This window comes from Nomascus leucogenys, chromosome 5, assembly GCF_006542625.1.
Source record: "Nomascus leucogenys isolate Asia chromosome 5, Asia_NLE_v1, whole genome shotgun sequence".
NCBI lineage: Eukaryota > Metazoa > Chordata > Mammalia > Primates > Hylobatidae > Nomascus > Nomascus leucogenys.
Genome location: NC_044385.1, coordinates 11,229,485 through 11,256,565, shown reverse-complemented (window position 1 = coordinate 11,256,565; position 27,081 = coordinate 11,229,485). Strand labels below are relative to the sequence as shown.

Genomic DNA, 27,081 nt, shown 5'->3' with positions numbered 1-27,081 from the left:
CTGACTGTGGTGAGACTGGAAATTTTCCAGAGGGAGCTGTAAACATTGCAGCTATAAGACAGCATTCCTGTTACAGATTTGACACCTTACAAATGGATTACTCTGCTCATTAGGGTAATTATACCAGACGTGCTGGATGGTTTAGTGGAACCCATCTCACACCTGGAAAAGCACCCCAAATACACTAAATTATACTTGCATTAATGTCTTAGTCCATTTGTGTTGTTATAAAGGAATACCTGAGGCTGGGTAGTTTATAGAGAAAAGAGGTTTATTTGACTGTTCGTTCTGCAGGCTGTACAAGAAGCATGGTGCCGGCATCTGCTTCCGGTGAGGCCTCAGGAATCTTCCAGTCATGGAGGAAGGCAAGGGGAGCTGCCTTGTCACATATTAAGAGAGGGGGCAAGAGAGAGGGGGAGGGAGGAGGCTCTTTAATAACCAGATTTCCATGAAATCACTCATTGCACCAGGGAGGTACCAAGCCATTCATGAGGGATCCACCCCAGTGACCCAAACACCTCCCACCCAGGCCCCACCTCCAACATGGGAAGTCATGTTTCAACATGAATTTGGAAGAGACAAATATCCAAATTATATCAATTAAGAAAGCCAATTTTAAGATGTTGCATTTTTTATTATAAAACTTTTTCATCACAAAAAGCTTGTAAACTATATAAAAGTATACAGAGGATATTTTCTTCCATTGTTTTTCATTTTCCTTCCCTCTTTTCTGCTGTCTGTTCATGAGTGAGTAGGCTGAATAATGGCTTCCAAAGTTATTGATGTCCGGGAGGACATCATGTTAAGTGAATTAAGCCAGGAACGAAAAGACAAATATCAATGATCTTGCTCAGATGTGGAACTGAAAAAAGTTGATCTCACAGAAGTAGAGAGTAGAACAGAAGTTACCAGAGAATGGAACAGTTAGGGGGATGTTGGTCAAAGGATAGAAAATTTCAGGTAGGAGGAAGATGGCTTTGAAGATGGAGGAAGGGCCATGAGCCAAGGAATGCAGGCGGCTTCCAAAGGCAGAAAGCCAGGAAACAGAATTCCCCAGATCCTCCAGAGAGAGAGTGTGGCCCTGCTGACACCTTAATTTCTGACTTGTCTCTCCAGAACTGTAAGAGAATAAATATGTGTTGTTATAAACCACCAAGTTTGTGGAAATTTGTTACATAGCAGCAACAGGAAATGAATACACCATAAAGCTATCAATGTTTATATCTATCAAGCTACCTACCCATGTATCATCTTTTCTATATGACTGATATAGTATATATGTATATGTCCATGTATTTTCATGTATATATTTTAATGTGGTAAAATACACACACATCTTGTTATGCAACCATCACCACCATCCATCTCTAGAATTCTTCATCTTGCAAAACTAAATTATGTACCAACTAAACAATAACCCTCCAATCCTCCCCCACGCCTGGCCTGGGGCAACCACCATTCCGCTTTCCATCTCTGTGAATCTCTGTGAATTTGACTACATACCTCATATAAGTGGAATCATACGGTATGTGTCCTTTTGTGACTGGCTTGTTTCACTTAGTGTAATGTCCTCAAGGTCCATCCATGTTGTAGCATGTGTCAGAATTCCCTTCCTTTTCAAGGCTGAGTAATATGGATTGGCTTGTCCCTCTAGACATTTTTCTCTGTCAGTCATACCACAGGGGTTATCAGCCTAAGATGGTTTTTTTATGTGAATCTTTCAGTGTAGGGATTTCCAGACCACTAAGTTGGTACCAATTTGAACAGCACATACAGGAGAAAAGGCCCATGGTTAGAATTCTCAGAGTAGTATTGATTTTAAAGACAGGTAGACGGTTACCACATTTTCTTATCCATTCATCCATTGATGGACCCTCGGGTAGCTTCCACCTTTTGGCTATTTTGAACAATGCTGCTATGAACATGGGTGTACAAATGTCAGCTTGAGTCTCTGCTTTCATTTCTTGTGGGTTGGGTTTTTGAGAAATCATCATACTGTTTTCCACAGCTGCATCATTTTACATTCCCGCCAGCAGTGTCAAGTATTCCTTCCAATTTTGCCAGTGTTTATTATTATTATTATTTATTTGTTTGTTTTTGGGACAGAGCCTCACTCTGTAGCCCAGGCTGGAGTCCAGTGGCATGATCTCTGCTCACTGCAACCTCCGCCTCCCAGGTTCAAGTGATTCTCCTGCCTCAGCCTCCCAAGTAGCTGGGATTACAGGCACCCACCACCACGGCTGGCTCATTTTTGTATTTTTAATAGAGGCGGGGTTTCACCATGTTGGTCAGGCTGGTCTTGAACTCCTGACCTCAGGTGATCTGCTCACCTCGGCCTCCCTAAGTGCTGGGATTACAGGCATGAGCCACCGGACCTGGCCTATTATTGTTATTATTATTTTTATATTAGCCATCCTAACAGGTGTGAAGTGCTACACCATTGTGGTTTCTGCATGTATATATTTTGTGAATATATGTTTTAATAAACCAATTACAAATTTGAATCTTTCAGAGGAGACCATGGGAATACAAAATTTAGAGAATTGTAATTTATAAAAAGGGAATGCTATGTTCTTCAAATTTTGTAAGTTACTTTTTTATTCATATAAAGTACTTTGTATTTATGGGGTACATATATTTGTTAAATGCATAGAATGTGTCAAGTCAGGATATTTGGAGTATCCATCACCTTGAGTTATTTATTTATTTATTTATTTGAGATGGAGTCTTGCTTTGTCGCCCAGGCTGGAGTGCAGTGGCATGGTCTTGGCTCACTGCAACCTCCACCTCCCGGATTCAAGCGATTCTTCTGCCCCAGCACCCCCCCGAGTAGCTAAGATTATAGGCATGCGCCACCATGCCTGGCCAATTTTTGTATTTTTAGTAGAGATGGGGTTTCACCATGTTGGCCAGGCTGGTCTCAAACTCCTGACCTCACGTGATCCGCCTATCTCAGCCTCCCAAAATGCTGGGATTACAGGCATGAGCCACCGTGCCTGGCCCACCTGGATTATTTATTATGTATATGTGTTGGTAACATTTCAAGTCCTCTCTTATAGATACTTTGAAATATACAATACATTATTGCTAACTATAGCCACCCTACTCTGCAGTTGAACATTGTGGCTTATTTGTTCTATCTAACTGTATATTTGTACCCACTAACCAACCTCTCTTTATTCAAACCCCTCCAACCCACACACCCTTCCCAGCCTCTAGTATCTATCATTCTATTCTCGATCTCCATGAGATAAGTTGTTTAGGCTCCCCATGAGTGAGAACAATATATACGTATATTTTTAATTCTTTTTTTATTCAGTTTTATATCAGTCTTCAAATTTTTTAAAATGCCTATAGAACAATCTATTTTAAACATGTACTGTAATTTATGTAACCATTTTTTTGTAGAACGTTAGGGCATTTTCAATTTTTCAGCATTGTAGGTTACAATAGTGTGAGTATAATTGAACACTAACCCTTTATTCATATGTCTGAGAATTTCCTAAGAATGAATTACTCAAAGCAGCATTACATTTAAAACCATTGGTATGCTTAAGCAGATTGCTTTCCCAAAGGGTGTTTCAGTTAGCAGACAGTGAGCGTGCTGAGTAGCACATCTTTTCAACATACTTGCTCAGGTGCAGAGTATCTCCAGAATACAGATGAGGACACTTGTGAACTTGAAGCACCACAGTAGCAGAATCCACTTGCTTATTTAAGTATTTGGGGGCAAATAGGCTCATTTTTTGGTGTTTTTTGTTTTGTTTTGTTTTGTTTTTGAGACAGAGTCTCACTGTGTCGCCTAGGCTGGAGTGCAGTGGAATGATCTTGGCTCACTGCAACCTTCACCTCCTGGGTTCAAGTAATTCTTCTGCCTCAGCCTCCCGAGTAGCTAGGACTACAGGTATGCATGCCCATGCCTGGCTGATTTTTTTTTTTTTTTTTTCGAGACGGAGTCTCACTCTGTCCCAGGCTAGAGTGCAGTGGTGCGATCTCGGCTCACTGCAAGCTCTGCCTCTCGAGTTCACGCCATTCTCCTCCCTCAGCCTTGTGAGTAGCTGGGACTACAGGCACGTGCCACCACACCTGGCTAACTTTTTGTATTTTTAGTAGAGACGGGGTTTCACCGTGCTAGCCAGGATGGTCTCGATCTCCTGACCTCTTGATCTGCCTGCTTCAGCCTCCCAAAGTGAATTTTTGTATTTTTAGTGGAGATGAGGTTTCACCATGTTGGTCAGGCTGGTCTTGAACTCCTGACCTCAGGTGATCTGCCCGCCTCCACCTCCCAAAATGCTGGCATTACAGGCATGACCCACCATGCTTGGCCTCAATTGTCTTCAAAATCAACAATCCTATATTGAAAAGTGAGGCCAGGCACAGTGGCTCATGCCTGTAAACCCAGAACTTTGGGAGGCCAAGGTGGGTAGATCACTTGAGGTCAGGAGTTCAAGACCAACCTGGGCAACGTGGTGAAACCCCATCTCTACTAAAACTACAAAATTAGCTGGGTGTGGTGGTACGTGCCAGTAATCCCTGTTACTCTGGAGGCTGAGGCAGGAGAATCACTTGAATCCGGGAGGAGGAGGTTGCCGTGAGCCGAGACTGGGCCACTGCACTCCAGCCTGGGCAACAAGGTGAGACTCCATCTCAAGGCAAACAAATAAATAAATAAATAAATAAAGACAATTGAACCTGATTTTTCCCTTAGATTCTCCAGAGAAAGAACTTCTATACGGAAAGAGGCAGATTGCTGAAAGGAGTAAATAATTCGCAGGCAACTCATAAGCCATGAGCTCTGGTCTGTCTCTGCCAATTAAATGCTATGGAACTTTTGGGCAAATCATTTAAAATATCTGGGTTTCAGATGATTCAGTTACATATGAGTGAGTCCAACCCTCGAATCGTCTCACGTGTCTTAGTGATATGAGCTAATGATGTCTGGTGGAGCCTCATCTGTTGAGATTTTGGAGGCGTGGGTTAAAGTTGTGTCCCTCAAAGCATTTCTTCCTCTCAGGCATACCAGAGGTGAGATTCACAGACCAAAGATAGTATAAATTTAAACTGCAAATACAGGAGAAAAATGATTCATGGTTAGAATTCTCAGAGTAGTATTGGTTTTAAAGACAATGTAACCTAGAGGACAAGATGAGACCAGAAAGCTCTCTTGTCACACCTCTTTGCCAGTGGGTGGATGTTATTCCTAATCTACCCTTTTACTGAAGTGTAAGCCTTTGAGGGTACTGATACTAGATAACTTACACTCTATCTTCCTACTATAGATTCAAGGCTTTATCTCCTGTCCTCACATGGCTGTTAAAATAGTAGCCCCTCAGTTATCAAGTCCAGCAACATTTATCAGGGCAATCTGAGCTGCATTTCTGTTTCATTTCAGGCTTTGCCCCAAGGGATTTCTCTTACTTTCTTGCATGTTCAGTTACATATTTAAAAGCATGTTTATTATATTTTGTCCATCATTTCCAGGTGTTTTTTGGTAGGAGGGTTCTCAGTTAATTTACTGTATTGCCATAAATGGAAGTCAGCCCTCTAAATTCTATGATTCTGTGACTATTAAGCACTTTTCTCCCATTTAGCTAATTTGGATATTTATCTTATTTCATCTTGATTAATTGGGTGTTCTGACTCCATGGTGTGTTGGAAATATCCTCAGTTCTCTTGGAGGAATATTAATAAGAAATTGCATAAGTGAACCAAAAAAACCTAAAAGCTAATGACTGTAACTTTGATATTTACATCTTGTGGCTGACCCTAGCATGGAGACAGTCAATTGTCCTCCCTCTAATATTTCAGCCTATGCCATGATACAGACCATTAAGGTCACTTGTGTTGCTTTACTAGGCAAATATAACTACCATATTGTGAAAGATTAAACTTAAATGGCAATATTAAATGTCAGCAAAAGTTAAATCAGTGGTGTACTAAGGAGACTCCAGTTTTATCTAATGCCTAATGTAGGGAAGGTCTGACTGCCCTTTGGACTGGATATGATCTTGGGTTTCTTAGACATTGGAGGCTGAGGCACCTTATTTACTGCCTCACAGTTCTGGAGGCTCTACAGCTGCTATTAAGGTGTCAGTAGGGCTGGTTTCTTCTGAGACCTCTCTCCTGGGCTTGCAGATGACCGTCTTCTCCATGTGTCCCAACGTGGTCTTCCCTCTTTGTGTGTCTGTGCCCTAATCTCTTTTTCTTATAAGGATACCGTTCAGATTGGATTAGGATCCACTCATATAACCTCATTTTACCTTAGTTATCTAAAGACCCTATTTCCAAATACAGTCACGTTCTGTATGGGTGGTAGGACTTCAATATTTGAATTTGAGGGAACACAATTCACCCTTCAGGAATGTAAAAGATGGTCTGCCAATAGGCCTGTGGATTATCAAGTCATTTTTTTTTTTAAAGATAAGTGATTGTATTTCTTTCTAAAGCTATTATAGTAGTTCATACTGGCTTAACTTTATTATTCTCTTCCATCAATTTTCTAATTTAATAAAAGTTAAAACCTTCCGTTATGAAAAATTTCAGACTCTCACAAAAATAAATAGTATGATGAATTCAGTGTCCTCACTGCCTGGTATTATGGATTGAATTGTGTTTCCCAAAAATTCCTATGATGAAGTCCTAACCCCCAGCACCTCCGAATGTGACTGTATTTGGAGATAGGGTCTGTATTTGGAGATAGGGTCTTCAGATAATTAAGGTAAAATGAGGTCCGTAAGTGGACCCAATCCAACCTGACTGGTATTCTTATAAGAAGAGGAGATTAGGACACAGACACACACAGAGAGAAGATCGTGTGGGGACATAAGAAGATGGCCATCTACAAGCCAAGGAGAGGGACCTCAGAAGAAACCAACACTGCTAACACCTTACGATCAGTTACCTAGCCCCCAGAACTGTGAGACAGTACATTCTGTTTTTTAAACCACAGAAGACACGTATTGCATGACTATATTTTTTAAGTCCAGAATAGGCAAATCTGTAGAGATAGAACATAGATAAGTGATTGCCTAGGGCTTATAAGTTGGAGGTAATTGGAAAGTGACTGCCAGTGGGTATCAGGTTTCATTTTGGGGTAATGAAATGTTTGAAAATTGACTGATGTGGTGGTTGCCCAACTCTATAAATATACTACAAAACATTGCACTATACAGATTAAATGTGTGCATTGTATGATGTGAATTAAATTCCAGTAAACCTGTTTTTAAAGACTCAAAAAAATGACAGAACGATGGAAAGCTTTCCAAGTTTGATGGAAATTATAAAGCTACAAATCCAAGAATCTCAAAAAATCTTAAGCACAAGAAAGATTAAGAACATGACCCCAGACCGGGTGCAATGGCTCACACCTGTAATCCCAGCACTTTGGGAGGCTGAGGCAGGTGGATCACTTGAGGTCAGAAGTTCAAGACCAGCCTGACCAACATGGAGAAACCCCGTCTCTACTAAAAATACAAAATTAGCCAGGCGTGGTGCACATGCCTGTAATCCCAGCTACTCGGGAGGGTGAGGCAGGAGAATTGCTTGAACCTGGGAGGCAGAGGTTGTGGTGAGCCGAGATTGTGCCATTGCACTCCAGCCTGGGTGACAGAGCGAGACTCCATAAAAAAAAAAAACCAAAAAAAAAAAACCGAACACACACACACACACACATATGACCCCAAAGCACAACATAATCAAATTGTTTAAAATTAGTGATTTGGGTCCTCTGGAATTAAAAGAAAAGAGAAAGAGAAACTAGTGATAAGAAGAAAGCAGTCAGAGGGAGTTGGGGAAGGACGTTGTTTACAGAAGGATGACAACAGATTTCTTCTCAGAAAAAATATAAACCAGAAGACAGTGGTACTATATTTTTGAAGTTTAGGTGCTGCTTGACTTATGATGGGGTTATGTTCCAAAAAACTCATCATAAATTGAAAACATCATGCCTAAAATACACTTTCAACTTACATTTTTGATTTATGTTGGGTTTATCTAGACATAATTCCATCATTAGTCAAGGAATGTACTGAACGTGTTTCACTTTTACACCATCATAAAATTAAAAAATCGTAAGTCAGGGAAAATCTGTACTGCAAGAAAAACACTGTCAACCTAGATATCTTTGTCCAGTGAAAATATCTTTCAGAACTGAAGATGAAATAAAGGCTTTTCATACCAACAAAAGTGGAAAGAATTCATCATAAGAAGACCTGCATGAGAAGAAATGCTAGGAAAGCTCAAGTAGAAGAAAATGATACCAGATGGAAATCTGGATCTCCACGAAGGAACAAAAAGTATTGAGAATGGGAACCATCCTATGTGGGTAAATATGAGAGTTTTTAAAATTATTTAAATCTCTTTAAAGTGTTTCTCAGTCTGTTTTTAATTTTATTCCCTGACGAAGCATTTTTAGACATTTTCCCCCAACCAAATTCTCCCCACGTCCTGCATAAAATTTTAATACCACAGATACACCATGTGTTTGTTTATGTTCTGTGGTCTTTTGGGGAAATACAAGCCATTGTACTATTGAACATTTTTTTCAGTCTCCAAGAACTTTATTTATTTATTTTTTTTGCCCGTTGGTGGGTAGGAGTGGGCAATATAACCCCATTGAGAATGCAGGCTTTAAAGCAGAATTGGTTGTTTAAAGAGAAAATCACAAATTATTGTGCATTTTATGACATATGTGGAAGTAAAGTATATGGCAACAATAGAACAAAGCTGAGAGAAGAAGAATTGAAGTATGTTCTTATACTATTTGTGAAGTGATGTAATATCACTTGAAGGTAGACTGTGATAACATAAGATGCGTAGTATAAACCCTAAAACAAACACTGAAATAACACAAGAGGAGGTATTGCTAATACAACAACAAAGGGGGTAAGATTAAATAATAAAAAACCTGAATCCAAAAGAAGCAATAAAAAGAGTAAAGGGAGCAAAGAACAGATGGGACATAGAGCAAATGAGTAGCTATATGGCAGATTTAAATCTAACCATATCAATAATTATATTAAATATAAATGGTATAAACACCCCAATTCAAATCCAGAGATTGTCAGATTGGACAAAAGAACAATACCTAACCATATGCTGCCAACAAGGAACCCACTTTAAGTATAAGAAACAGCTTAGTTAAAACAAACAAACCACTATTGCCATCTGTCAAGAATCTCTTCATATTCTTTTATTTATTAATATTTTTTAATTTTTAACTTTTTTTTTTGAGATGGAGTCTTGCTCTGTCACCCAGGCTGGAGTGCAGTGGCATGATCTCTGCTCACTGCAGCCTCCACCTCCTGGGTTCAAGTGATTCTCCTGCCTCAGCCTCCTGAGTAACTGGGATTACAGGTATGCACCACCACACCTGGCTAATTTTTGTACTTTTAGTAGAGACGGGGTTTCAACATGTTGGTCAGGCTGGACTCAAACTCCTGACCTTGAGATCTGCCCACCTCGGCCTCCCAAAGTGCTGGGATTACAGGTGTGAGCCACCACACCCAGCCTATTTATTTATTTATTTATTTATTTATTTATTTATTTATTTACTTTGAGATAGGGTCTTGCTCTGTTGCCCAGGCTGGAGTGCAGTGGTGCAATCTCAGCTCACTGCAACCTCTGCCTCCTGGGTTCGAGCAATTCTCCTACCTCAGCCTCCTGAGTAGATGGGATTACAGGAGCATGCCATCACGCCCAGCTAATTTTTTGTATTTTTAGTGGAGATGAGGTCTTGCCATGTTGGCCAGGTTGGTTTCAAACTCCTGACCTCAGGTGATCCATCTGCCTTGGCCTCCCAAGTGCTGGGATTACAGGCATGAGCCACCATGCCCAGCCTATTCTTACTTTTAAATCTTGTACTATATACATCTTTCTGAGCTTTATCAAGTCCTTTCTGGAATGAGGCAAGATTTATGAGTGATACTTGGGATGAAACATAATAGGTTTAAACACTTATTTTAGAAAGGAATAAAGACTAAGTGTCAATATGAAAAAATGAAGGAAGATAAAATAATACATTAAATCAAAAGAATGTAGGAGAGAAAACATAAAAATAAGAGCAAACACTAATTTTTTAAAAAAACAACATATCCTAGAACAAAACCCAAATTGGTCTTTAAAAGAGACTGATAAAATAGTCAAATATCTGGTGAGATTGGTAAAGAAAAAATGGTAATATTGAGGTGAGAAAAAGGGATATAACTACAGATACAATCAAAATTAAAAGAAGATAAGAAAATACCATGAACAGCTTTATGGTGATAAATTTGGAAACTTAGACAAAATGCATAAATTCTTAGAAAAATATGACCTATAGGGAAACTGTCTCAAAAACAGAAATAGTAAGACTGACTGGCTCAATATATAGAAGGAAACTAAATGGAAGTAGTAGTTAAAATTTTTTACCCAAATAAAACACCATGCCCAGATGATTTTTACAGGTAAGTTCTAAAAAGCTTTCAAGGAACACATTATTCTAATCTTAGACTTAGTTTTCTAGAGCACAATAAAAGATCAAATATTCTCCAACTCATTCTATTAGCTTAATTTAATCTTGATGGCAAATCAGGAAAGCCTAGCAGAAGAAAAGAAAAAATCTAATTGCAACTTTAGCAAAGATGAAATTCGAAACAAGTGGTAGAAAATAGAATCCAGTCATAAATGTAATAAAAGATACTGTATCATAATCAGTCTAGATTTATTCCAGTAATGAAAGAATAGTTTAATATTAGTGTGATGGTGAATACTGAGTGTCAACTTGATTGGATTGAAGGATACAAAGTATTGATCCTGGATGTGTCTGTGAGGGTGTTGCCAAAGGAGATTGACATTTGAGTCAGTGGAGTGGGAAAGGCAGACCCACACTTGGGTGGGCACAATCCGATCAGCTGCCAGCATGGCTAGAATATAAGCAGGCAGAAAAATGTGAAAAGAGAGACTGGCGTAGCCTCCCAGCTTACATCTTTCTCCTGTGCTGGATGCTTTCTGTCCTTGAACACAGGACTCTAAGTTCTTCAGTTTTGGAACTCAGACTGGCTCTCCTTGCTCCTCAGCCTGCAGGTGGCCTATTGTGGGACCTCGTGATTTTGTGAGTTAATAATCCTTGATAAACTCCCCTTTTGTATATACCTATTCCATTAGTTCTGTCCCTCTAGAGAACCCTAATACAATTAGGAAAACATCACACACACACACACACACACACACACACACACACACACACACACACACACATTATAAAATTAAGAGATGAAAGGAGAAAAATGATATGATCATATTAATAGGTATAGATAAATTAATAAATAATGCTTTTTAATGATAATATAGAAAACTAAGAATATTAAAGGATATCCTTGATCTGATAAAAGCTATCTATTAAAAAGCCACATAAAACATCAATCTTTTATTTTTTTAGATTCAGGAGGTACATATGCAAGTTTGTTACATGAGTATATTGTGTGATGCTGAAGTTGGGCTTCTATTGATCCTGCCACCCACATTGTTTACATAGTACCTGACAGGTAGTTTTTCAACCCTTGCTCATTCCCTCCCTCCCCTCTTTTGGAGTCTCTAGTGTCTGTTGTTCCCATCTTGCCCAAAACATCCATCTTAATGAACAACCTCATAAACATTCTCACTAAAAGAAAAGTCAAGTTACTTAAACATTGAATTGGTCCTGTCCAGTACAGTTAGACAAGAAAAATATTTAAGTCATAACTTACGCTTCTGACTAGGACAAATTAGGTTACAGTGAACTGAAGTTTTCATACAAAACAACTAGAAAGATTATTTTTTGAAAAAACTGAAAGCATCACAAACTACCTGAGGCAAACAGACCCTATCAGCTACGATCCCTAGAGAAGAACATCACAGTGAGGAAAGCCAGCCTCATGCCGTCGTTTTTCCCTCCGAGTATTTGCCAGTTGTTGGTCATGGGAGGTGGGAAGATGAGATTCTGGGCAGAAGGCCTAGGCAGAAAGCTGCTGCTAAGAAGAGAGATGCCTGCTGAAATGTTGGCAATCTTATAGGACTAGAAAGACAGAAATTGGAGTTTAGGGCTAATAAGTCTTTGGAATTTGGAGTGGAAGGGAGCAAAAATCCTGGTCGCAAGGGAGGCACAGCACATTTGTGCCCAGCAAACTGCTCTTTGCCTTTCTGGAGATTTGTTGACTTTTTGAATTCTTGAACTGTTCTTGAAACAAAGCAGAAAACTCCCAATGGGTAAAGCAGAGTTTTCTTCCTTTTCACAGTGCTGGGGAGGCCAGAGTTGGAATTCAAGACCCACTAAGGGAGAAGGGCTTCAGTCAGCACTCCAGAACCTCAGCTGGGAATCCTGTAGGCTATACCCTATGTATGGGGAAAATGAGAGGTAGATGGAAACTAACAAACAAACAAACAAACAAACAAGTCCCTGGTTAGTTATGACTTTATCTGCCTACCAGAAAATAGGACTAGCCCCCTCTGGAAGATGATAGCATTATCCAGAACCTCATACACAAACAAAAATCACCCAGGACACTCATGACGAGGAGGAAAAAAAGATAACATAAACAGACATACAGATCACCTGCTTATTGGAGTTAACAGATGGATGTTCAAATCGGTATTATTATTATATTCAAGAGAATGAATGACAAAGAGCAGAATTCCACTGGAGAACTAGTTAACCAAGGCTAGATGGCTTCATTGAATGACTTTCCCAAGCATGAATAAAGCCACTATAGATATCCTTGCACAAGTTTCTTTGTGAATACGTTTTTATTCCTTTAGGTAAACGCCTAGCGGAGGAATTGCTGGGTCATACATAGGGTAGGAGTATTATAACCTTATAAGAAACTGTCAAATAGTTTCCAAAATGGTTGCACCCATTTATATTCCCACAGACTTTATTCATAATAACCAATCCTGAGGAAAAGCTATAATGTTCGTCAAAAGAAGGAAATCCTGGCTGTGCCTATAATCACAGCATTCTTGGAGGCCAAGGCAGGAGGATCACTTGAGCCCAGGAGTTCGAGACCAGCCTGTACGACATAGTGAAATATTGTCTCTACAATTTTGTTTTTTTTAATTAGCGGGGTGTGTTGACACACACCTGTGGTCCCAGCTACATGGAGGGCTGAGGTGGAGGATTGCTTGAGCACAGGAGGTCAAGGCTGCAGTGGTTTATGACCACGCCAGTCCACTCCAGCCTGGGTGACAGTCTCAAAAGAAAAAAGAAGGAAATCCTGTCATTCATGACATCATGGATGAAACTTCAGGGCATTATGCTAAGTGAAATAAGCCAGTTATAGAAAGACAAATACTGCATGATCTCACTTAGATGTGTGATATGGTCTGGCTCTGTGTTCCCACCCAAATCGCATCTTGAGTTGAAATTCCCATGTGTTGGGGGAGGGACCTCATGGGAGGTGACTGAATCATGGGGCGGTTCCTCTGTGCTGTTCTCATGATAGTGAGTGAATTCTCATGAAATCTGATGGTTTTGTGAGGGACTTTTCACCCCTTCGATCTGCACTTCTCTCAATCTTCTCCTTCTTGCTGCCGTGTGAAGAAAGACATGTTTGCTTCCCCTTCTGCCATGATTGTAAGTTTTCTGAGGCCAAGCCCTGGGGAACTGTGAGTCAATTAAACCTCTTTCCTATATAAATTACCCAGTCTTGGGTGTTTCTTCATAGCTGCGTGAGAACAGACTAATACAATGTGGAATCTAAAAGAGTCAAGTACATAGAAACAGTAGCATGATGGTTGCCAGAGGCTGCAGGGAGGAGGAAATGGGGAGCTGTTCAACAGGTGGAGCTCCAGTTAAGCAGGATGATTGTGCTCTAGAGATCTGCTGTATAATGTAATGACTATAGTTAGCAATACTACATTGTACACTCAACGGTTTGTTAAGAGGGTAGATAAAAAATTTGTTAAGAGGGTAGATCTCATGGTAAGTGTTCTTACCACAAAAACAAAAACAAAACCAATGTCCATTGACAGGAAAATGGGTAAACAATTCATGGAATATTCATACCCTGGAATACTATTCAGCAGTAAAAGGAATGAACTACTGATCTAGGCCCAACAGTATGAACAAATGTCAAACTCACTCTGTTGGGCAAAAGAGCCCAAATGTAGAAGAACACATAATTTCATGATTTCATGTATATGAAGTACAAGAATAGGCTGAAGTAAAGTCAGATGCGGTGGCTTACGCCTGTAATCTCAGCACTTTGGGAGGCCAAGGTAGGGGAATTGCTTGAGGCCAGGAGTTCAAGACCAGCCAGAGCAACATAGTGAGACCCTGCCTCTACAAAAGTTTAAAAAATAACCAGGCATGATGATGTGTGCCTATAATTCTAGCTACTCTGAAGGCTGAGGCAGGAGGATTTCTTGAGCCCAGGAGTTCAAGGCTGCAGTGAGCCATGATTGTGCCACTGCACTCCACCAGGGTGACAGAGCTAGACCCTGTCTCTAAGGAAAAAAAAAAAGAATAGGCTGAAGTATTCTACAGTGATAGACTTCAGAACGGTTATCTGTGGGAGTTGGGGACTGACTGGAAGAGGACATAAGAGCAATTTTGGGGATAATAGAAATGTTCCATGTATCTTGGTTGCAGTAATAATTCTATGAGGTATATATTTATCAAACCTCAATGAATTGTACACCTAAGATATATGCATTGCACTGTATGCAAATTTAACCTCAAGAAGAAAAATAATTTCAACAATATCAAACTCTAGTTAATAGGCTTGCTTTTCTCAGTGGCTTGGCTTAGCAATTCTAAAACTATTATAGATATTTCTCACTGTTGGAGAAAGTAGTTACAAACATGGAAAGGAGAAAAGACCATTGCCAAAGCCAGCATTCTCTGGTATTTTTTTTTAATCCGAATTTCTTAAAAAATTCTAGAATTTGGAAACATTTTGGATAAATGGGAATTCATTGTAAAAATAGATTAGAACCTTAATACTTACATCTTTGATATGTCAGTTCTCACTTAACATTAATTTCAAGACCATATCCTAGATGTCTAATAGATTTTGCTTTACTTTGGAGTTTCCAAAGAATGCCTTTTAGAAATCCTTTCCTATAAAAAGAAACACTGGTTTTTCAAAATATGTACATAGAACAAAAGGATTTCCCTGTCAAAATAGGCAGGGTCCTCGGTGAGACCTAAATATTCTGCTGTTTCCACTTTAAGCCTCTTAGCTGTGTTTCTGTTTCTATAGAGCAAGAGCAGATCCCAGAAAAGTAATTTTTCTTCTTTTGTTGAAACTTCTTTATCTGGCAGAAAATGGTAACTCATCAAACCTGCAGCAGAAGGCAACTTTTCAACTCTCAGTCAATTTGATCAACATTCAGCATCCATCAAATGAAGGATTGGGAGTGATAACCTTAAAAAATCCTGCTAGGCTACTGGTTATTGATTCTCTGTTCAGCCTGATGGATGAAGATGCGAAGGCAACAAGCGAAAATGCAAACCTGGCTGCCGGCCTCCTTCATGCCATGTTAGGTTAGGCAGGACTTGTGTCTGAAAAGCACCATTGTTGGTTTTACCAAAAATGCACTGCCGTCATCACGACCAATCAGAATGTCACCCTAGCTGGAGATCTGCTCCTCCTGGCCTTTCCTTGGGATTTTCAGAAAAGCTCAGAAAACAATTTACAATAAAACTTAATTACTTTTAGCCTGGCTGTTTGCGATCCACTATGATTGGAAATGGGATGACATGTGCGATTTATGCTAAGAAGAAAACACTAAGTGTGATAGTAGTATGAAGGAGCTTGTAGGAAGGGTTTAATTTATTTTAGAGATTAAGTTCTTTTTGAGGGCTTTAGAAGCATTGATTCATATTAAAATAATAAATGTGCTAATTATAGTTGAATCGTTTCAACTCATTAAGCCAGTACCGCAAGACCTCTCATTAGCCATGCAACATGGGTGGTTAAGAATGATTATGGGTAGTGTCCAAGGACTCCAATAGTCAATCAGCTGGTGCACGGCTGGGCTAGCCTTGAATAACATCACAAAGCAATAGATCCTTCTGGCAGCATCCTTCTCCCTAAATCCTGCCCCCAGCCCCTTAAGTGTTCAATGCCCTTAGGTTTTCTGCCTCTTAACACCTCTAAGAGGTTTCCCTGGCCAGTTGCCTTAAGAAGGATCAAGTTAATGAGCTGTGCTTTATGATGGCACTTGCACCATCCTGTTATAATAATTTATTTAGATTTCTCTCCCTACTAGACTGTAAATTCTAGTCAATAATTTTTATTGAATTAAATAATGTATAAAGAATGCTATAAATAACTTATACTAGTTTATCTAATTCAAAGTCATTAAAATTTAATAAACTAGATTGGAAGTTCCTGGTAGACAGAGTAAGTATTATTTAAGTTGCAGCCCCGGGATATAAGACAATATCTGACACAAAATGGTCCCTTAACAAATAGTGAAGAAACAATGGTGATGGTCTCTTACCTGCAAAGGAGCAAGCTTTATGGGAGAATTTTTTTTTTTTTTAGAGATGGAGTCTTGCTGTGTTGCCTAGACTGGACTTGAACCTGGGCTCAAGCGATCTTCCCACCTCAGCCTCCTGAGTAGCTGAGACTCCAGGTGCATGCCACTGCACCTTTATGAGAGAATTCTGACCTTAGAGGGAGTAGACTGTTAGATGGGCATCTTTCCACTTGCCCCAGGGTTTTGGCCTCTCACTGGGAGCTCCAAAAAGGGAAACACTCGTGTGAGTGACCCCCTTTAACTAAGACCTAGCAGAGCCATGGCAAACAGCTGGATGACAGTAGTGAGTCTCCTGTCACTGGAAGTGTCCAAGGAAAGTCAGGTTGCATCAAAGTTGCTGGATCAGGGTCCCTTTTTGAGTGGATTACATGAGCTCCGTGGTTCTGTGGATGGGGCACTTATTTACTCCTTCATTCAGAGTGACAAAAGTGAAGTGTCATTGTCATCTATCCATGGCTCAGCATTACCAAAGAAGCAATGAGAACGTTTTACAACGCAGAGGGTGAAATGCTTGTCGCAGCTAGCTGGAATGCTCAAGCACACAAATCAATTTCCATGTTAATTAGTCAGTATCTGCTGTACACCCTGAAAATGGAAAGAGCCACGAAACCAAAGTTACATAACTAACTTTCAGCTGCAGCCTGTGTCACCTGAAAATCCTTTTAGTAACTTTGTTCTGAGGATATCTTGCCTGTCTGAGAAACTGTGAACAAACAGATTCAGGTAAACAATAAGAAAAGATTTTGAAACCTCTCTTCCTGTAAGAGGATGTAATTTGGCTGCATGTTGTATATTTACTTGAGTTGATTGAAAGAGGAAAAAAGAAACTCATCTGGTACCATGCAAATCAGCTCGTGAAACATCCAGAGGGTGTGCTATTTTTACAAAACAGTCCAGCCGGTTTACACTGTTGGTTTAGGAAAAAATATATTCTTTCACCTTCATTCCTAAGTTAAAGGTTTGTTTTGAAGATGGAAGGAAACTCATGCTTCACTCATGCTCCTGTCCAGTGCTGACATGGAGGCAGTGGAAAAAAGAAAGAGAGGAAGAGGTGATGAAGGTACATTTAAAGATGTGATGCTGATCATGAGGGCGCCGCGGGGAAGAGAGTCTGCTTCCCTCTGTCTCAACCCTCTCTCAGCTTCTTACCACTTCATCCTCTGCCAGTAGGGACAACATCTTCCTCAAAGCCTTTTTAAGTAGGAGGTTTGAGCAAAGGATAACTTAGGCACACATCTGGAGGACTGTGGGGAGGGGTGTGTGTGTGCACTGAGAATAACCATGTAAACTCTAAGGATTTTCCAAGTTCTAACATTTTTATTTCATCAGAGAGAGAAGATTTTCTTAAAGGACTGTGAGGACACCATAGAGGGTGATATGGTTTGGCTGTGTCGCCACCCAAATCTCATCTTGATTGAATTCCCACATGTTGTGGGAGGGACCTAGTGGGAGGTAATTGAATCATGGGGGCGGCTTCCCGTATACTGCTCTTGTGGTAGTCGATAAGTCTCACGGGATCTGATGGTTTTATAAGTGGTTTCTGCTTTGGCTTGGCTCTCATTCTTTCTCATCTGTCACAACGTAAGACATGCCTTTCACCTTCCGTCATGATTGTGAGACATTCCCAGCCATGTGAAGCTGTGAGTCCATTAAACTTCTTTTTTCTTTATAAATTACCCAGTCTTGAGAATGTCTTTATCAGCAGTATGAAAACGGACTAATACAGAAGGCGGGAGGAGGTGACAGGTGTGCACTCCTGTGCTGGACAGGGGGAGAAATATGTGCATGTGGATGAGAGTGAGTAAGCATGAAGGAAAACAAAATAACAAAGAGAAATGCATGATGATGGAGGGGGAACTTGTGGAGACTGAGAAGAGAAAGGAGAGGATTGGGTGTACAGTTAACCCTTGGACATCTCTGGGGTTAGGGGAACTGATCTCCTTGCAGTGGAAAGTCCATATATAACCTTTGACTCTCCCAAACTTAACTAATAATAGCCTACTGTTGACCAAAAGCCTTACTGAGAACATAAGCAGTTGATTAAAAACATATCTGGGGCTGAGCATAGTGGCTCATGCCTGTAATCCCAGCACTTTGGGAGGCCAAGGCGGGCGGATTACCTGAGGTCGGGAATTTGAGACCAGCCTGACCAATATGACGATACCCCGTCTCTAGTAAAACTACAAAAATTAGCCAGACGTGGTGGCATGCACCTGTAATCCCAGCTACTTGGGAGGCTGAGGCAGGAGAATCACTTGAACCTGGGAGGTGGAGGTTGCAGTGAGCCGAGATTGCGCCATTGCACTCCAGCCTGGGCAACGAGAGAGAAAACAAAACAAAACAAAACAAAAAAACCATATTTGGTATATGTATTATATACTGTATCCTTACAATAAAGTAAGCTAGACAAAAGAAAATTTTATTTAAAAATCATCAGGAAGAGAAAATATATTTCCTATTAAGTGGAAGTGGATTACCATAAAGGTCTTCATTCTCATCATCTTCACGTTGAGTATGCTGAGGAGGAGGAGGAGGAGGAAGAGGAGGGGTTGGTCTTGCTGTTTCAGGGGTGCCAGAGGCAGAAGAAAATCTGCATGTAAGTAACGTGAGTTGTTTAAGACTCAACTGTCTATAGGAAGAACTTTCATATTTGGAACTGTCTCACTTGATTACAGAGATTGAGAAGTCCCATGATCTGCCACCTGCAAGCTGGAGACCCAGGGGAGTGGGTGGATAATTCAGCCCAAGTCCAGAGGCCAGGGCAGGGGCACTGAGGGCAGGAGAAGATCTATGCCCTGGTACTCAGGCTGGAAGGAAAAGGGGTGAATTCCTCTTTCCTCCACCTTTTTGTTCTATCCAGGCTCTCAAGGGATTGGATGGTGTCCACTCATATTGGGGAGGGCCATCTCCTTTACTGATCCCACTAAATCAAATGCTAATCTCATGTAGAAACACCCTTGTTTAATCTGGGCACCCTGTAGTGCAGTCAAGTTGATGTGTAAATTTAACCATCACACCCTCCAACTTGATTCAGGTCTCTACTCAAATGTCATCTCAGACATTACCTACCAACCCCTGAAAGGGCAACTCCTCCCTCTCCCTGCTCAGTCACAGTCTAGCTCCCTAATATGTCTTCTTCATAACACGTCACTACCCGATACTATGTTATGTGTTGAATGATTGCCTCCTTTACTACAGAGGCAAGTCCATGAGGCAAAGACTGTTTTGTTAATAGCTGTCTTCAACACCTGATGTCCAGTGCATAATCAGAGTTCAGTAAATGTTTGTTGAATGAATATATAATTGAATGACTGTCATGTGTGCATATTTGCTCCCCTTCCTCTCAGTTTTTGTGTCTGAACTTCCTTCTCTGCCTCACACGGTGCCTAGCACTTGGGAAGTGCCAAAGTGCCTAGAAAGAAAAGCAACTGTGCTCTTCCTTGCTCCTTTTATCTTCCAGCCACTGAGAGATTAACTTTTGACTCTCTAGTAGTTACTCCAGGACTACTTAAGTAATGATCGTGTCATGACCCAAGTTGGCTGCCTTTATTCATATGAAATGGGTATGAATGATGGGTATACAGTTTGTAAACAAAAAATAAAATTTGAAACCCCTCAACCATCTGAACAGACCCCTTCTCTTGGCCAAGGACATTCCAAAGCGAACCTGAAAATCTAGTTCGGGTCATAATGGGAAGGGGAGATCGGACATGCCTCATAACCATTAACATCAACGCAGACCTTAAGACTGGTAGAATAAACTCTTCAAGTCTGACAAGAAACATCTACAATCTGTTCTCTCCGAAGCCGGCTACCTGGAGGCTTCATCTGCATGATTAAACCTTGGTCTCCACAAGCCCTTATCATAACCCAGACATTCCTTTATATTGATTCCAGTCTTTAGATAATAACCAACTGTCAATCAGAAAGTCTTTGAATCTGCCTATAACCTGGAAGTCTCTGCTTCCAGTTGTCCTCCCTTTCTGGAGCGAACCAATATACAACTTACATGTATTGGTTGATGTCTTATGTCTCCCTAAACTATATAAAGCCAAGTCATAGGCTGACCGTCTTGGGCACATGTTGTCAGCACCTCGAGAGCCTATATCATTGGCATGTCTTTAACCTTGGCAAAATAAACACCTAAATCAATTGAGATGCCTCAGATACTTTTTGGTTTACAAGTTCTTGGAGCTCCTTCCAGGAAAACGTCATTATTAATAGTTGTGATTCCTAGGCTGCTTAAGATGGGAAGCCGTCTTTAAGTCCTACTGTTTACTTTTGTTTCATGTCCAAAGAACTGTTATGTTTGTTTACAATAAAAAACTCACCTCCTCAACCTGAAAAGGCTTAAGGCTAATGGCCTTTTTTTTTTTTTTCTTTTTTTGAGGCAGAGTTGTGCTCTGTCTCCCAAGATGGAGTGCAGTGGTGTGATCTTGGCTCACTGCAACCTCCGCCTCCTGGGCTCAAGCAATTCTCTTGCCTTAGCCTCTCAAGTAGCTGGGATTACAGGTGTGCGCCACAATGCCCAGCTAATTTTTTGTCTTTTTAGTAGTGATGGAGTTTCGCCATGTTGGCCACACTGGTCTCGAACTCCTGGCCTTAAGTGATCCATGCACCTCTGCCTCCCAAAGTGCTGGGATTACAGGCGTGAGCCACCGCAGCTGGCCAGGCTAATGGCCTTTCCTCCTGCTGTGGTAGAGATTTCCTCATCCCAAATGGAAGATGTGCCAGCCCTATGGAACAGAGCCAAGATGAAAAGGGCCACCTTCTCCCCACCAGCGCACCCTCAGCTGGCTCTCAGCTCACCCTCAGCTCACCCTCTGCTAGCCCTGCACAGCTCTGCCCCACTTCCCAGTTTGTATCTGACAGCTCTTCACTTTGCCTGAGCATCTAAGGCAACTGACAGACTAAGCAATGGTTTTGTTTATTGAGCGTGTGGTGTCAGGATCATCAAGCTGCTATTGACTTTAATTAGCACTCCTGCAGGCTGTGAAACTTCATTACCTGAAGCTAGTGACAGTACAAAGTTGTGAGAATCTTTGGAACACATCCAGTCTAGTCTAGAAAACACCAGAGGAGCCACTGTGACCATCCCTAAGGGTTTTCTGAAGTTGTTGATTGAGATAGTCACCCTGGTGGTGAATGGTCCCACTTCTAGTTCCTCCACCAACCCACAGTCCTGTGATAATGAAGCACTTTGCATATACACTGTAGAATTTAAACACATAATACAACTCCGTGGCCTGGAAACAATTAATTTGATGTCTGAATTTGTTTAAAGTTTTGTCTGATCTGATTATTTGGTTGTGCCCAGTTCCTCTTGACTAAAAGTGCTTGGTCTCCCAGATGCATGTTCTCCCCTCAGCCCCTTTCCCTCCCTAAGACGGTACGTGGAGCGGGGGTGAGGCTTATGTACGTCTTGTGTGGTAGGGAAGAGCTGTAATGCTTAAAGGGGCTGTGGTCTTTGGCGGGGAGATCTCCAGTCTACCTGGGACCGTCTCACCCTGCTAGCATTTGCAGTGTTAGCCTACGGCTATGTAATTTATGAATTGGCCTCTGTACGTGGCTAGAGCCCTGCCTGCTGGGACTATATCCATTCTGAAGTCTAGCTGTGACTCCCACTGGTCTGAACATGAGCATCCACTATAGCCCTACAGATCCACCTCTTCCCTGCTACTGTGACCTCTGGGCAGCCACTTCTCTGCAGACTCCATCAGTCACTGGGGTCTTGCAAGACCCCATGGGAACTGAAGAAGGCCCAGCTGAGCTCACCTGACCATCCTGTGTGGCCCCAGTGACTTTGGGGTGGTGGCATCCCAGGTTGGTACAGGAAAGCCTATGAGGATGGGAGGAACATCGCCCCCTTCCTACAGTCCCTCAGAGTAGAAAGGAGGGCTTTTCTTTTATCTTCCTTTGGTCATTTTGTTGGTTTCCTGTGACTGAACAAGTACGACTAACTGGGTATCCTGCACATCAGAAATTTATTGTCTCACAGTTCTGGAGGCTGGAAGTCCAAGATGAAGGTGTTGGCAGGGTTGGTTCCTTCTAAGGGCTCTAAGGAAAGATCTGTTCCAGGCCTCTTTCGTTGGCTTGTAGATCTTCATGTTCATGTGGCGTTCTCCTAGATGGCTGCTGCGTCCAAATCTCCCCTTTTTGTAACAACACATGTCATATGGATTAGGGACCACTCTAATGACCTCATTTTAACTTGATTACCTCTTTAAGGCCCTATCTCCAAAGAAGGTCACATTCTGAGGTATGGGGGGTTAGGACTTCAATCTATGAATCTTGGGTGGACAGAATTCAACTCATGACAGTTAAATTCCACTTCTCTCATACAATTCAGGTTGTAGAGTTATCCCCACCATGTAGCTGTCATGAGCAAATGGGTTACCTTCTCTTCATTATAGAGATAACTCTGTAACCCGAATCATCCAGGCTTGATGGATGATGTGCCCAGAAGAGGAGAGGTATTTAGAAAATCATTTATTAAAGCTGTAGCCTAGTTGCAAGACCATTGCCTTTGTACTTAATCCTACTATATAGGTCAAAACCTGAATATTAATTAAGTCTTTCTCTTTGCATTTTTTTCTGTGACATTCTTAATCTTCCCCCAGTCACCACCCCCTTCCTTCAACTTGTGCCTGCCCCCAGGCAAATGGTTGCTCACAACCAACTAGGAAAAAGTCATGCAATTAGAAAGGTAAAACACAAAACTTAGATGAATTACATATGAGTTAAAAGGACTTTTAGGCATTGATGCAGAGATCTAACAACATTCCCATTGTTTTATGTTTCTGGTTTTATTTTAAAACCAGCCATTCAAATATTATCACCATTTCAACAAATTGATGGGTAAATGCAGTAACCTTTGGAGGGAAGCAACAATCTTGTTGCTCTTCTATTTGCCAAGTTGATTTTTGGTCAATTGCTTATTGAAACCCAAGGATCATGTTTTACAGTAATATTAGTCATCAAGAAAATGTGTTAGCCAGAGTGGAGATAGGTAGATCTGAATTTAGGAAAGAAACTTATAATTCAGGAAGGAATAGATTCAGGAAGCTAAGGAAGTAAGACCAGCATAAGGCTGAGAAAAATAAAAGTCTAAGCCTCACATGGACTGAACAGACTCCCTCTTGGCCAAAGGTACCCCAGAGAAACCTTGGAAGCTGAATTCCAGCTATGATGGAGTGGGAGATTAGACAAGCCTTGCTATATGCCCTCCCTCACTAGGTGCCATTAGGCTTTCTTCCCTAAGGGCTAAACAGAAGCCAGCCCTTTCAAAAGACTCCATGAATGACTTCAACCAGCCGCCTGACTGCTGCCCCTCTCTTCTGCAGTTTTGACACAAGAACCAGCCAGCTTTCCTTCCTGATAAGAGACCACCAACCATGGAGTGGTCCCGGCCAGCCTATGGAGAATGCACGGCGAGGGTTTCCTTGTCCTCTGCTTCACCTTTTGACATCAGAAGGCTGAAAACTCCACCCTTGGATCATGTTAATGTTGCCGTTTTTTGAACATGGGTCCCATGGAGAGGCATGAAGCTCAATTGTGCCTGTGTGTGTTTCTCCTTTCATAAATATTCATGACTGCTCCTACAGCTTATGGAATGTATGTATTTGGCCACCCTATTCGGCATCAATCCCTGTCTTATTCTTCTGATCCTCGAAGTGCCTGTTTTTGGATTCTGGCCAGAGGCTACACTTCCTATCCCATCAGAATGGCCATCCTGTAGGCTGCAACACTTCATGAGAAATAAAGCTCTCCTTTCCAAATTTATGAACCTCATCATTCTTCAGTTGACGTGATAAAATGCTGGAAGCAAATACAGACTAAAGGTGGGGTGGTTGGAAGTCTTTCTGCACCATTTCCTCCTCTACCTCCTCCTTGTTCCTCAATTCTTTCTTTTTCTCTCCCTGCCCCATCTCTGTTTGTAATTTTTCTTCTGCAGAACTTAACTTCAGGCCCTGGAACTATTAGTACTTAGATGAATTACATATGAGTTAAAAGGACTTTTAGGCATTGATGCAGAGATCTAACAACATTCCCATTGTTTTATGTTTCTGGTTTTATTTTAAAAACAACATTGCACCATTGAAAGAAAACTGTTACTCATATATCTACTATTCTAATACAAGTAATTTCATTTTTCTATAATGCCTTCTTGGCAGGCCCATAGACATAAATATTTCTGTGAAATTGTAAGCATGGTGCACATACCAATGATATCTTCTGACTCCTTCACCCAACATTATATCACAGTTGTTGTCCATGCAACTACATTATTGATGCAATCATTTTTAATATTTGCATAATGTCACAATGCATTGGTTTCTTTTAATCTGTATTTATGTATTTATTTACTTTTTGAGACAGGGTCTCACTCTGTCACCCAGGCTAGAGGGCAGTGGCGTGATCACAGCCACCTCAGCCTTCTAAGTAGCTGGGACTACAGGCACTCACCACCATGCCAAGCTATTTATTTTTTTCTTTCTTTTTTTTTTTGTAGAGACAAGGTTGCCCAGCTGGTCTCAAACTCGGGATCAAGCAATCCTCCTGCCTCAGCCTCCCAAAGTGCTAGGATTATAGGGATGAGCTACTGTGTGCTCAGCCTTTTTAATTTCTTAAACCTTTTTTTTGAGTGTGTGTGTGTGGCACAATTAGTATCTAGTTTTTAAGTTTAACAACAATTGAACATCTTTGCTCTTTTTTCCTGTTGAATTTGTGTCTTAGGGCACATTCCTTGAAGTGGCATTCCAGGATCAATGATTATAAACACTTCCATGGTTTTTGACATGTATATGTAACATTTCATGGAAAAGTATTTCAAATGAAAATTTCTGAGTTTTTCAAATAAACGGCTATATACATAAAATTGTATCACATTGCTGGTTTTAAGATTTGAGATTGCTGGGCATGGTGGCTCATGCCTGTAATCCCTGCACTTTAGGAGGCTGAGGCGGGCAGATCAGGCAGCTCAAGACCAGCCCAACCAACATGGTGAAACTCCATCTGTACTAAAAATGCAAAATTAGCCAGGCATGGTGGTGCATGCCTGTAATCCTAGCTACTTGGGAGGCTGAGGCAGGAGAATTGTTTGAACCTGGGAGACAGAGGTTGCAGTGAGCCGAGATCATGCCACTGCACTCCAGCCTGGGCAACAAGAGCGAAACTGTCTCAAAAAAAAAAAAAAAGAAAAGAAAAAGAAAAAGAAAAAAATATTTGAGATTGACTATTCTGTATTATATTTGTACAATATAAATTTATACTTCTGAGTACAGACACACCAAATGGATCAGTCTTCTCCTGAGTAATGAATGTATTCTTGGCTTTGGAGAGCTACACTGAGGGCAGTGTATGCCTGAGGGCAGGATTTCTATTCCCTTTCTGTCCCCAGGACACTCTCAGCCTGCCGAGAACATGAACAAATGCATCTAGCTGGATTCTGCCGCATGAGGTGCAGCAGTGGAGAGGTAGTGTCTCTAGTGTACTGATGTCTTTTTCCAGAATATTTCTGTAGGCGGAAGGAGTAGGAAGTGTTGTCAAGGCCTGAGAAACAGGACCCAGCTGCTTCTCAAAGCTCTCTAAGGAGATGGGAGTTTTCCATGTGGGTTGCTGTCTATCCTCTTTCAGGTGAAGCCACAGTTTAACTATCTCGCTAATGGAGTTCTCAGGAGGAGCAGAGATTTGATTTTCTCACTGGAACCTGCTGCAACTCTCAAATACTTTCAACATCTGGCAGGGCTGACAACGAATGTATCCAGAGACAAAGGGATTTGACAGAGGAGGAAGAGGAACATGGCTCGCCCCTTCCGTCCCTTTCTTCCTCCCCTTCTTCTTTCCTCCCTCTTTTCCTTTTTCACCTTTCCTTTTCCTTTTTAAAGCATTTTAAACCCTCAGAACATTTTCCTTCAAGCGAAGAGCCAAATGTATGCAGCACATTTCAGAACAAAATGTGCTTCCCTACAAGGAGCCATGGAAAGTTTGAGATTCTAGATGGCTCTTCCCCACAGCTGTATGCTGTAAGCTCCCCTCTCCTAAGCCTTTTACCAGCTAAGATTAAATTAACATGGCAGCCAGTACAGAGGCCAATGAGTGATGAAAGGCAGGAGCTCAGACTCAGTACGGCACCTGTTTTCTAATGAACGGTGGAATGAGAATAATAATGTTCTTCCTGAAGTGATAGGTGATGAAGCTGGGCTTGGATCTGTTAAAGAAGTGACTCTTTTACCCGAGAAGTAGCTCCAGGGATGGAGATAACTATATCCCCGGTGTAGACCGGAAGCCATGTTGAAATAGGATTAGCATAGTGAACAACAAAAGCTCTCAGTAATGGCTGTCATGATGCATGTCAGGCCTTGTATCATGTGCTCATTAATTCTCATCTTCACAGTTTGTTGAAGCATCTCACAATAATCCCTAGGCACAAGCTGCACTATCTTCCTGTCCACACTAAATCCATAGAAATGATAGAAAATATATTTTGAAAAATATGTATTTGCACCTCGAAACAAGAAGGAGAACTTAGGTGACTTGGAAACTTGAGAAATCTCTAGGAGAAAAGAAAAGGAAGCCTTA

General features: G+C 41.1%; 1 protein-coding gene across 1 annotated transcript in view; it reads left to right on the top strand.

The window, feature by feature from the left end:
• The window catches only part of MTR (5-methyltetrahydrofolate-homocysteine methyltransferase), a 128,950-nt gene extending 112,405 nt beyond the window's left edge, over positions 1–16,545 (top strand). The window contains exons 33-34 of the transcript XR_004030062.1: positions 8,147–8,323; positions 15,278–16,545. The gene's annotated coding sequence lies outside the window, so the exon portion shown is untranslated. The remainder of the gene's footprint in view (positions 1–8,146; positions 8,324–15,277) is intronic.
• Positions 16,546–27,081: the final 10,536 nt, after the last annotated feature.